The sequence below is a fragment of the Ambystoma mexicanum genome, unplaced genomic scaffold (assembly GCF_040938575.1).
Source record: "Ambystoma mexicanum isolate Mex_15411 unplaced genomic scaffold, UKY_AmexF1_1 Mex_scaf3, whole genome shotgun sequence".
NCBI classification, from domain to species: Eukaryota; Metazoa; Chordata; class Amphibia; order Caudata; family Ambystomatidae; genus Ambystoma; species Ambystoma mexicanum.
This window is the reverse complement of record NW_027182444.1, coordinates 16,127,123-16,140,641: the sequence shown is the minus strand read 5'-3', so window position 1 is coordinate 16,140,641 and position 13,519 is coordinate 16,127,123.

The following is a 13,519-nucleotide window of genomic DNA, read 5'->3' as shown; positions in this document are numbered from 1 at the left end:
TCTTGCTATAGGAAGGGTCTCAGGATTGGAATGGGTAGGAGTTGGATATTACTTTCTTGCTATAGGAAGGGTCTCATGTTTGGAATGGGAAGGAGTTGGATATCACATATGCTATAGTTAGTGTCTCAGGTTTGGAACGGGAAGGAGTTGGATATCACATCTCATGTTATAGGAAGGGTCTCAGGTTTGGTATAAGCATTGAGATATCACATCTCTGCTATCGGAAGCGGCTCAGGATTGGAATGGGAAGGAGTTGGATATCCCATCTCATGTTATAGGAAGAGTCTCTGGTTTGGTATTAGAATTATTGAGATATCACATCGCATGCTGTAGGAAGGGTCTAAGGAATGGAATGGGATAGACTTGGATATCACATCTCATGTTATAGGTAGGCTCTCAGGTTTGGTATAAGCATTGAGATATCACATCTCATGCTATAGGAAGGGTCTCAGGATTGGAATGGGAAGGAATTGGATATCACATCTCATGCTATAGGAAGGGTCTCAGATTTGGTATAAGCATTGAGATATCACATCTCATGCTAAAGGAAGGGTCTCAGGATTGGAATGGGAAGGAGTTGTATATGACATCTCAGGCCATAGGAAGGTTCTCAGGTTTGGTATAAGCATTGAGATATCACATCTCTGCTATCGGAAAGGTCTCAGGATTGGAATGGGAAGGAGTTGGATATCCCATCTCATGTTATAGGAAGGGTCTCAGGTTTGGTATTAGAAGCATAGAGATATCACATCTCATGCTATAGGAAGGGTCTCAGGATTGGAATGGGAAGGACTTGGATGTCACATCTCATGCTATAGGGAGGGTCTCAAGTTTGATATTAGAAGCATTGAGATAACAAATCTCATGATATCGGAAGGGTCTCAGGATTGGAATGGGAAGGAGTTGGATATCACATCTCATGATAAAGGAAGGGTCTAAGGTTTGGAAGGGGAAGGATTTGGATATCACATCTCATGTTATAGGACGGGTCTCAGGTTTAATATTAGAAGCATTGAGATATCAAGTCTCATGGTATAAGAAGGGTCTCAGAATTGGAATGGGAAGGAGTTGGATATCACACCTCAAGCTATAGGAAGGGTCTCAGGATTGGAATGGGAAGGAGTTTGATATCACATCTCATGCCATAGTATGGGTCTCAGGTTTGGTAGAAGCATTGGGATATCACATCTCATGCTATCGGAAGGGTATCAGTATTGGATTTGGAAGAAGTTGGATATCCCATCTCATGCTATAGGAAGGGTCTCAGGTTGGAATGGGAAGGAGTTGGATATCACATTTCATGTTATAGGAAGGGTCTCAGGATTGGAATGGGAAGGACTTGGATATCATATCTCATGCTATAGGACGGGTCTCAGGTTTGTTATTAGAATCATTGAGATATCATATTGCATGCTGTAGGAAGGGTTAAGGATTGGAATGGGAAGGACCTGGATATCACATCTCATGCTATAGAACGGCTCTCAGGTTTGGAAAGGGAAGGAGTTGGATATCACATCTCATGTTATAGGATGGATCTCAGGTTTGGTATTAGAAGTATTGAGATATCACATCTCATGTTATCGGAAGGATCTCAGGTTTGGTATTAGAAGTATTGAGATATCACATCTCATGCTATAGGAAGGGTTTCAGGATTGGAATGGGAAGGAGTTGGATATCACATCTCATGCTAAAGGAAGGGTCTCAGGTTTGGTAGAAGCATTGAGATATCACATCTCATGCTATAGGAAGGGTCTCAGGATTGGAATGGGAAGGACTTAGATATCACATATCATGCTATAGGGAGGGTCTCAGTTTTGATATTAGAAGCATTGAGATATCACATCTCATGCTATCGGAAGTGTCTCAGGATTGGAATGGGAAGGAGCTGGATATCACATCTCATGCTAAAGGAAGGGTGTCAGGTTTGGAACGGGAAGGAGTTGGATATCACATCTCATGTTATAGGAAGGGTCTCAGGTTTGGTATAAACATTGAGATATCACATCTCTGCTATCGGAAGTGTCTCAGGATTGGAATGGGAAGGAGTTGGATATCCCATCTCATGTTATAGGACGGGTCTCAGGTTTGTTATTAGAATCATTGAGATATCATATTGCATGCTGTAGGAAGGGTCTAAGGGTTGGAATGTGAAGGACTTGGATATCACATCTCATGCTATAGATAGGCTCTTAGGTTTGGAAAGGGAAGGAGTTGGATCTCACATTTCATGTTAGAGGAAGGATCTCAGGTTTGGTATTAGAAGCATTGAGATATCACATCTCATGCTATAGGAAGTGTCTCAGGATTGGAATGGGAAGGAGTTGGATATCACATCTCATGCTATAGGAAGGGTCTCAGGTTTGGTATAAGCATTGAGATATCACATCTCATGCTATAGGAAGGGTCTCAGGATTGGTATAAGCATTGAGATATCACATCTCATGCTATAGGAAGGGTCTCAGGATTGGAATGGGAAGGAGTTGAATATGACATCTCATGCCGTAGGAAGGGTCTCAGGTTTGGTATAAACATTGAGATATCACATCTCTGCTATCAAAAGGGTCTCAGGATTGGAATGGGAAGGAGTTGGATATCCCATCTCATGTTATAGGAAGAGTCTCAGGTTTGGTATTAGAAGCATTGAGATATCACATCTCATGCTATAGGAAGTGTCTCAGGATTGGAATGGGAAGGAGTTGGATATCACATCTCATGTTATAGGAAGGGTCTCAGGATTGGAATGGGAAGGATTTGGATATCACATCTCTTGCTATAGGAAGGGTCTCAGGATTGGAATGGGTAGGAGTTGGATATTACTTTCTTGCTATAGGAAGGGTCTCATGTTTGGAATGGGAAGGAGTTGGATATCACATATGCTATAGTTAGTGTCTCAGGTTTGGAACGGGAAGGAGTTGGATATCACATCTCATGTTATAGGAAGGGTCTCAGGTTTGGTATAAGCATTGAGATATCACATCTCTGCTATCGGAAGCGGCTCAGGATTGGAATGGGAAGGAGTTGGATATCCCATCTCATGTTATAGGAAGAGTCTCTGGTTTGGTATTAGAATCATTGAGATATCACATCGCATGCTGTAGGAAGGGTCTAAGGATTGGAATGGGATGGACTTGGATATCACATCTCATGTTATAGGTAGGCTCTCAGGTTTGGTATAAGCATTGAGATATCACATCTCATGCTATAGGAAGGGTCTCAGGATTGGAATGGGAAGGAATTGGATATCACATCTCATGCTATAGGAAGGGTCTCAGATTTGGTATAAGCATTGAGATATCACATCTCATGCTAAAGGAAGGGTCTCAGGATTAGAATGGGAAGGAGTTGGATATCCCATCTCATGTTATAGGAAGGGTCTCAGGTTTGGTATTAGAAGCATAGAAATATCACATCTCATGCTATAGGAAGGGTCTCAGGATTGGAATGGGAAGGACTTGGATGTCACATCTCATACTATAGGGAGGGTCTCAAGTTTGATATTAGAAGCATTGAGATAACAAATCTCATGATATCGGAAGGGTCTCAGGATTGGAATGGGAAGGAGTTGGATATCACATCTCATGATAAAGGAAGGGTCTAAGGTTTGGAAGGGGAAGGATTTGGATATCACATCTCATGTTATAGGACGGGTCTCAGGTTTAATATTAGAAGCATTGAGATATCAAGTCTCATGGTATAAGAAGGGTCTCAGAATTGGAATGGGAAGGAGTTGGATATCACACCTCAAGCTATAGGAAGGGTCTCAGGATTGGAATGGGAAGGAGTTTGATATCACATCTCATGCCATAGTATGGGTCTCAGGTTTGGTAGAAGCATTGGGATATCACATCTCATGCTATCGGAAGGGTATCAGTATTGGATTTGGAAGAAGTTGGATATCCCATCTCATGCTATAGGAAGGGTCTCAGGTTGGAATAGGAAGGAGTTGGATATCACATTTCATGTTATAGGAAGGGTCTCAGGATTGGAATGGGAAGGACTTGGATATCATATCTCATGCTATAGGACGGGTCTCAGGTTTGTTATTAGAATCATTGAGATATCATATTGCATGCTGTAGGAAGGGTCTAAGGATTGGAATGGGAAGGACCTGGATATCACATCTCATGCTATAGAACGGCTCTCAGGTTTGGAAAGGGAAGGAGTTGGATATCACATCTCATGTTATAGGATGGATCTCAGGTTTGGTATTAGAAGTATTGAGATATCACATCTCATGCTATAGGAAGGGTCTCAGGATTGGAATGGGAAGGAGTTGGATATTACATCTCATGCTAAAGGAAGGGTCTCAGGTTTGGTAGAAGCATTGAGATATCACATCTCATGCTATAGGAAGGGTCTCAGGATTGGAATGGGAAGGACTTAGATATCACATATCATGCTATAGGGAGGGTCTCAGTTTTGATATTAGAAGCATTGAGATATCACATCTCATGCTATCGGAAGTGTCTCAGGATTGGAATGGGAAGGAGCTGGATATCACATCTCATGCTAAAGGAAGGGTCTCAGGTTTGGAACGGGAAGGAGTTGGATATCACATCTCATGTTATAGGAAGGGTCTCAGGTTTGGTATAAACATTGAGATATCACATCTCTGCTATCGGAAGTGTCTCAGGATTGGAATGGGAAGGAGTTGGATATCCCATCTCATGTTATAGGACGGGTCTCAGGTTTGTTATTAGAATCATTGAGATATCATATTGCATGCTGTAGGAAGGGTCTAAGGGTTGGAATGTGAAGGACTTGGATATCACATCTCATGCTATAGATAGGCTCTTAGGTTTGGAAAGGGAAGGAGTTGGATCTCACATTTCATGTTAGAGGAAGGATCTCAGGTTTGGTATTAGAAGCATTGAGATATCACATCTCATGCTATAGGAAGGGTCTCATGATTGGAATGGGAAGGAGTTGGATATCACATCTCATGCTATAGGAAGGGTCTCAGGTTTGGTATAAGCATTGAGATATCACATCTCATGCTATAGGAAGGGTCTCAGGATTGGAATGGAAGGAGTTGGATATCACATCTCATGTTACAGGAAGGATCTCAGGTTTGGTATTAGAAGCATTGAGACATCACATCTCATGCTATAGGAAGGGTCTCAGGATTGGAATGGGAAGGAGTTGGATATCAAATCTCATGCTATAGGAAGGGTCTCAGGATTGGAATGGGAAGGAGTTGAATATGACATCTCATGCCGTAGGAAGGGTCTCAGGTTTGGTATAAACATTGAGATATCACATCTCTGCTATCAAAAGGGTCTCAGGATTGGAATGGGAAGGAGTTGGATATCCCATCTCATGTTATAGGAAGAGTCTCAGGTTTGGTATTAGAAGCATTGAGATATCACATCTCATGCTATAAGAAGTGTCTCAGGATTGGAATGGGAAGGACTTGGATATCACATCTCATGCTATAGGTAGGGTCTCAAGTTTGACATTAGAAGCATTGAGATATCACATCTCATGCTATAGGAAGGGTCTGAGGATTGGAATGGGAATGAGTTGGATATCACATCTCCTGCTATGGGAAGGGTCTCAGGTTTGGTATAAGCAGTGAGATATCACATCTCATGCTATAGGAAGTGTCTCAGGATTGGAATGGGAAGGAGTTGGATATCACATCTCATGTTATAGGAAGGATCTCAGGTTTGGTATAAGCATTGAGATATCACATCTCTGCTATCGGAAGGGTCTCAAGATTGGAATGGGAAGGAGTTGGATATTCCCATCTCATGTTATAGGAAGGGTCTCAGGTTTGGTATTAGAAGCATTGAGATATCATATTGCATGCTGTAGGAAGGGTCTAAGGGTTGGAATGTGAAGGACTTGGATATCACATCTCATGCTATAGATAGGCTCTTAGGTTTGGAAAGGGAAGGAGTTGGATATCACATTTCATGTTAGAGGAAGGATCTCAGGTTTGGTATTAGAAGCATTGAGATATCACATCTCATGCTATAGGAAGGGTCTCAGGATTGGAATGGGAAGCAGTTGGATATCACATCTCATGCTATAGGAAGGGTCTCAGGTTTGGTATAAGCATTGAGATATCACATCTCATGCTATAGGACGGGTCTCAGGATTCGAATGGAAGGAGTTGGATATCACATCTCATGTTATAGGAAGGATCTCAGGTTTGGTATTAGAAGCATTGAGACATCACATCTCATGCTATAGGAAGGGTCTCAGGGTTGGAATGGGAAGGAGTTGGATATCACATCTCATCCAATAGGAAGGGTCTCAGGTTTGGAATGGGAAGGAATTGGATATCACATCTCATGTTATAGGAAGGATCTCAGGTTTGGTATTAGAAGCATTGAGATATCACATCTCATGCTATAGGAAGGGTCTCAGGATTGGAATGTGAAGGATTTGGATATCACATCTCATGCTAAAGGAAGGGTCTCAGGTTTGGTAGAAGCATTGAGATATCACGTCGCTGCTATCGGAAGGGTCTCAGGATTGGATTGGGAAGGAGTTGGATATCCCTTCTCATGCTATAGGAAGGGTCTCAGGATTTGAATGGCAAGGAGTTGGATATCACATCTCATGCCATAGGAAGGGTCTCAGGTTTGGTATAAGCATTGAGATATCACATCTCTGCTATCGGAAGGGTCTCAGGATTGGATTGGGAAGGAGTTGGATATCCCTTCTCATGCTATAGGAAGTGTCTCAGGTTGGAATGGGAAGGAGTTGGATATCACATCTCATGTTATAGGAAGGGTCTCAGGATTGGAATGGGAAGGATTTGGATATCACATCTCTTGCTATAGGAAGGGTCTCAGGATTGGAATGGGTAGGAGTTGGATATTACTTTCTTGCTATAGGAAGGGTCTCATGTTTGGAATGGGAAGGAGTTGGATATCACATATGCTATAGTTAGTGTCTCAGGTTTGGAACGGGAAGGAGTTGGATATCACATCTCATGTTATAGGAAGGGTCTCAGGTTTGGTATAAGCATTTAGATATCACATCTCTGCTATCGGAAGCGGCTCAGGATTGGAATGGGAAGGAGTTGGATATCCCATCTCATGTTATAGGAAGAGTCTCTGGTTTGGTATTAGAATCATTGAGATATCACATCGCATGCTGTAGGAAGGGTCTAAGGATTGGAATGGGATGGACTTGGATATCACATCTCATGTTATAGGTAGGCTCTCAGGTTTGGTATAAGCATTGAGATATCACATCTCATGCTATAGGAAGGGTCACAGGATTGGAATGGGAAGGAATTGGATATCACATCTCAGGCTATAGGAAGGGTCTCAGGATTGGAATGGGAAGGAGTTGGATATCACATCTCATGCTATAGGAAGGGTCTCATGTTTGGTATAAGCATTGATATATCACATCTCATGCTATAGGAAGGGTCTCAGGATTGGAATGGAAGGAGTTGGATATCACATCTCATGTTATAGGAAGGATCTCAGGTTTGGTATTAGAAGCATTGAGACATCACATCTCATGCTATAGGAAGGGTCTCAGGATTGGAATGGGAAGGAGTTGGATATCAAATCTCATGCTATAGGAAGGGTCTCAGGATTGGAATGGGAAGGAGTTGAATATGACATCTCATGCCGTAGGAAGGGTCTCAGGTTTGGTATAAACATTGAGATATCACATCTCTGCTATCAAAAGGGTCTCAGGATTGGAATTGGAAGGAGTTGGATATCACATCTCATGCTAAAGGAAGGGTCTCAGGTTTGGTAGAAGCATTGAGATATCACGTCGCTGCTATCGGAAGGGTCTCAGGATTGGATTGGGAAGGAGTTGGATATCCCTTCTCATGCTATAGGAAGGGTCTCAGGATTTGAATGGCAAGGAGTTGGATATCACATCTCATGCCATAGGAAGGGTCTCAGGTTTGGTATAAGCATTGAGATATCACATCTCTGCTATCGGAAGGGTCTCAGGATTGGATTGGGAAGGAGTTGGATATCCCTTCTCATGCTATAGGAAGTGTCTCAGGTTGGAATGGGAAGGAGTTGGATATCACATCCCATGTTATAGGAAGGGTCTCAGGATTGGAATGGGAAGGATTTGGATATCACATCTCTTGCTATAGGAAGGGTCTCAGGATTGGAATGGGTAGGAGTTGGATATTACTTTCTTGCTATAGGAAGGGTCTCATGTTTGGAATGGGAAGGAGTTGGATAACACATATGCTATAGTTAGTGTCTCAGGTTTGGAACGGGAAGGAGTTGGATATCACATCTCATGTTATAGGAAGGGTCTCAGGTTTGGTATAAGCATTGAGATATCACATCTCTGCTATCGGAAGCGGCTCAGGATTGGAATGGGAAGGAGTTGGATATCCCATCTCATGTTATAGGAAGAGTCTCTGGTTTGGTATTAGAATCATTGAGATATCACATCGCATGCTGTAGGAAGGGTCTAAGGATTGGAATGGGATGGACTTGGATATCACATCTCATGTAATAGGTAGGCTCTCAGGTTTGGTATAAGCATTGAGATATCACATCTCATGCTATAGGAAGGGTCTCAGGATTGGAATGGGAAGGAATTGGATATCACATCTCAGGCTATAGGAAGGGTCTCAGGATTGGAATGGGAAGGAGTTGGATATCACATCTCATGCTATAGGAAGGGTCTCAGGTTTGGTATAAGCATTGATATATCACATCTCATGCTATAGGAAGGGTCTCAGGATTGGAATGGAAGGAGTTGGATATCACATCTCATGTTATAGGAAGGATCTCAGGTTTGGTATTAGAAGCATTGAGACATCACATCTCATGCTATAGGAAGGGTCTCAGGATTGGAATGGGAAGGAGTTGGATATCAAATCTCATGCTATAGGAAGGGTCTCAGGATTGGAATGGGAAGGAGTTGAATATGACATCTCATGCCGTAGGAAGGGTCTCAGGTTTGGTATAAACATTGAGATATCACATCTCTGCTATCAAAAGGGTCTCAGGATTGGAATTGGAAGGAGTTGGATATCCCATCTCATGTTATAGGAAGAGTCTCAGGTTTGGTATTAGAAGCATTGAGATATCACATCTCATGCTATAGGAAGTGTCTCAGGATTGGAATGGGAAGGACTTGGATATCACATCTCATGCTATAGGTAGGGTCTCAAGTTTGACATTAGAAGCATTGAGATATCACATCTCATGCTATAGGAAGGGTCTGAGGATTGGAATGGGAAGGAGTTGGATATCACATCTGCTATGGGAAGGGTCTCAGGTTTGGTATAAGCAGTGAGATATCACATCTCATGCTATAGGAAGTGTCTCAGGATTGGAATGGGAAGGAGTTGGATATCACATCTCATGTTATAGGAAGGATCTCAGGTGTGGTATAAGCATTGAGATATCACATCTCTGCTATCGGAAGGGTCTGAAGATTGGAATGGGAAGGAGTTGGATATTCCCATCTCATGTTATAGGAAGGGTCTCAGGTTTGGTATTAGAAGCATTGAGATATCACATCTCATGCTATAGGAAGGGTCTCAGGATTGGAATGGGAAGGACTTGGATATCACATCTCATGCTATAGGGAGGGTCTCAAGTTTGATATTAGAAGCTTTGAGATATCACAACTCATGATATCGGAAGGGTCTCAGGATTGGAATGGTAAGGAGTTGGATATCACATCTCATGATAAAGGAAGGGTCTAAGGTTTGGAAGGGGAAGGATTTGGATATCACATCTCATGTTATATTACGGGTCTCAGGTTTGGTATTAGAAGCATTGAGATATCAAGTCTCATAGTATAGGAAGGGTCTCAGAATTGGAATGGGAAGGAGTTGGATATCCCATCTCATGTTATAGGAAGAGTCTCTGGTTTGGTATTAGAATCATTGAGATATCACATCGCATGCTGTAGGAAGGGTCTAAGGATTGGAATGGGATGGACTTGGATATCACATCTCATGCTATAGGTAGGCTCTAAGGTTTGGTATAAGCATTGAGATATCACATCTCATGCTATAGGAAGGGTCTCAGAATTGGAATGGGAAGGAGTTGGATATCACATCTCAAGCTATAGGAAGGGTCTCAGTATTGGAATGGGAAGGACTTGGATATCACATCTCATGCTATAGGAAGGCTCTCAGGTTTGGAAGGGGAAAGAGTTGGATATCTCATTTCATGTTAGAGGTAGGATCTCAGGTTTGGTATTAGAGGCATTGAGATATCACATCTCATGCTATCAGAAGGGTCTCAGGAATGGAATGGGAAGGAGTTAGATATCACATCTCATGCTAAAGGGAGGGTCTCAGGTTTGGAAGGGGAAGGATTTGGATATCACATCTCATGTTATCGGAAGGATCTCACGTTTGGTATTAGAAGTATTGAGATATCATTTCTCATGCTATAGGAAGGGTCTCAGGATTGGAATGGGAAGGAGTTGGATATCACATCTCATGCTATAGGGAGGGTCTCAGGATTGGAATGGGAAGGACTTAGATATCACATATCATGCTATAGGGAGGGTCTCAGTTTTGATATTAGAAGCATTGAGATATCACATCTCATGCTATCGGAAGTGTCTAAGGATTGGAATGGGAAGGAGCTGGATATCACATCTCATGCTAAAGGAAGGGTCTCAGGTTTGGAACGGGAAGGATTTGGATATCACATCTCATGTTATAGGAAGGGTCTCAGGTTTGGTATAAGCATTGAGATATCACATCTCTGCTATCGGAAGTGTCTCAGGATTGGAATGGGAAGGAGTTGGATATCCCATCTCATGTTATAGGACGGGTCTCAGGTTTGTTATTAGAATCATTGAGATATCATATTGCATGCTGTAGGAAGGGTCTAAGGGTTGGAATGTGAAGGACTTGGATATCACATCTCATGCTATAGATGGGCTCTTAGGTTTGGAAAGGGAAGGAGTTGGATATCACATTTCATGTTAGAGGAAGGATCTCAGGTTTGGTATTAGAAGCATTGAGATATCACATCTCATGCTATAGGAAGGGTCTCAGGATTGGAATGGGAAGCAGTTGGATATCACATCTCATGCTATAGGAAGGGTCTCAGGTTTGGTCTAAGCATTGAGATATCACATCTCATGCTATAGGACGGGTCTCAGGATTGGAATGGAAGGAGTTGGATATCACATCTCATGTTATAGGAAGGATCTCAGGTTTGGTATTAGAAGCATTGAGACATCACATCTCATGCTATAGGAAGGGTCTCAGGGTTGGAATGGGAAGGAGTTGGATATCACATCTCATCCAATAGGAAGGGTCTCAGGTTTGGAATGGGAAGGTATTGGATATCACATCTCATGTTATAGGAAGGATCTCAGGTTTGGTATTAGAAGCATTGAGATATCACATCTCATGCTATAGGAAGGGTCTCAGGATTGGAATGTGAAGGTTTTGGATATCACATCTCATGCTAAAGGAAGGGTCTCAGGTTTGGTAGAAGCATTGAGATATCACGTCGCTGCTATCGGAAGGGTCTCAGGATTGGATTGGGAAGGAGTTGGATATCCCTTCTCATGCTATAGGAAGGGTCTCAGGATTTGAATGGCAAGGAGTTGGATATCACATCTCATGCCATAGGAAGGGTCTCAGGTTTGGTATAAGCATTGAGATATCACATCTCTGCTATCGGAAGGGTCTCAGGATTGGATTGGGAAGGAGTTGGATATCCCTTCTCATGCTATAGGAAGTGTCTCAGGTTGGAATGGGAAGGAGTTGGATATCACATCTCATGTTATAGGAAGGGTCTCAGGATTGGAATGGAAAGGATTTGGATATCACATCTCTTGCTATAGGAAGGGTCTCAGGATTGGAATGGGTAGGAGTTGGATATTACTTTCTTGCTATAGGAAGGGTCTCATGTTTGGAATGGGAAGGAGTTGGATATCACATATGCTATAGTTAGTGTCTCAGGTTTGGAACGGGAAGGAGTTGGATATCACATCTCATGTTATAGGAAGGGTCTCAGGTTTGGTATAAGCATTGAGATATCACATCTCTGCTATCGGAAGCGGCTCAGGATTGGAATGGGAAGGAGTTGGATATCCCATCTCATGTTATAGGAAGAGTCTCTGGTTTGGTATTAGAATCATTGAGATATCACATAGCATGCTGTAGGAAGGGTCTAAGGATTGGAATGGGATGGACTTGGATATCACATCTCATGTTATAGGTAGGCTCTCAGGTTTGCTATAAGCATTGAGATATCACATCTCATGCTATAGGAAGGGTCACAGGATTGGAATGGGAAGGAATTGGATATCACATCTCATGCTATAGGAAGGGTCTCAGATTTGGTATAAGCATTGAGATATCACATCTCATGCTAAAGGAAGGGTCTCAGGATTGGAATGGGAAGGAGTTGTATATGACATCTCAGGCCATAGGAAGGTTCTCAGGTTTGGTATAAGCATTGAGATATCACATCTCTGCTATCGGAAAGGTCTCAGGATTGGAATGGGAAGGAGTTGGATATCCCATCTCATGTTATAGGAAGGGTCTCAGGTTTGGTATTAGAAGCATTGAGATATCACATCTCATGCTATAGGAAGGGTCTCAGGATTGGAATGGGAAGCAGTTGGATATCACATCTCATGCTATAGGAAGGGTCTCAGGTTTGGTATAAGCATTGAGATATCACATCTCATGCTATAGGACGGGTCTCAGGATTGGAATGGAAGGAGTTGGATATCACATCTCATGTTATAGGAAGGATCTCAGGTTTGGTATTAGAAGCATTGAGACATCACATCTCATGCTATAGGAAGGGTCTCAGGGTTGGAATGGGAAGGAGTTGGATATCACATCTCATCCAATAGGAAGGGTCTCAGGTTTGGAATGGGAAGGAATTGGATATCACATCTCATGTTATAGGAAGGATCTCAGGTTTGGTATTAGAAGCATTGAGATATCACATCTCATGCTATAGGAAGGGTCTCAGGATTGGAATGTGAAGGATTTGGATATCACATCTCATGCTAAAGGAAGGGTCTCAGGTTTGGTAGAAGCATTGAGATATCACGTCGCTGCTATCGGAAGGGTCTCAGGATTGGATTGGGAAGGAGTTGGATATCCCTTCTCATGCTATAGGAAGGGTCTCAGGATTTGAATGGCAAGGAGTTGGATATCACATCTCATGCCATAGGAAGGGTCTCAGGTTTGGTATAAGCATTGAGATATCACATCTCTGCTATCGGAAGGGTCTCAGGATTGGATTGGGAAGGAGTTGGATATCCCTTCTTATGCTATAGGAAGTGTCTCAGGTTGGAATGGGAAGGAGTTGGATATCACATCTCATGTTATAGGAAGGGTCTCAGGATTGGAATGGAAAGGATTTGGATATCACATCTCTTGCTATAGGAAGGGTCTCAGGATTGGAATGGGTAGGAGTTGGATATTACTTTCTTGCTATAGGAAGGGTCTCATGTTTGGAATGGGAAGGAGTTGGATATCACATATGCTATAGTTAGTGTCTCAGGTTTGGAACGGGAAGGAGTTGGATATCACATCTCATGTTATAGGAAGGGTCTCAGGTTT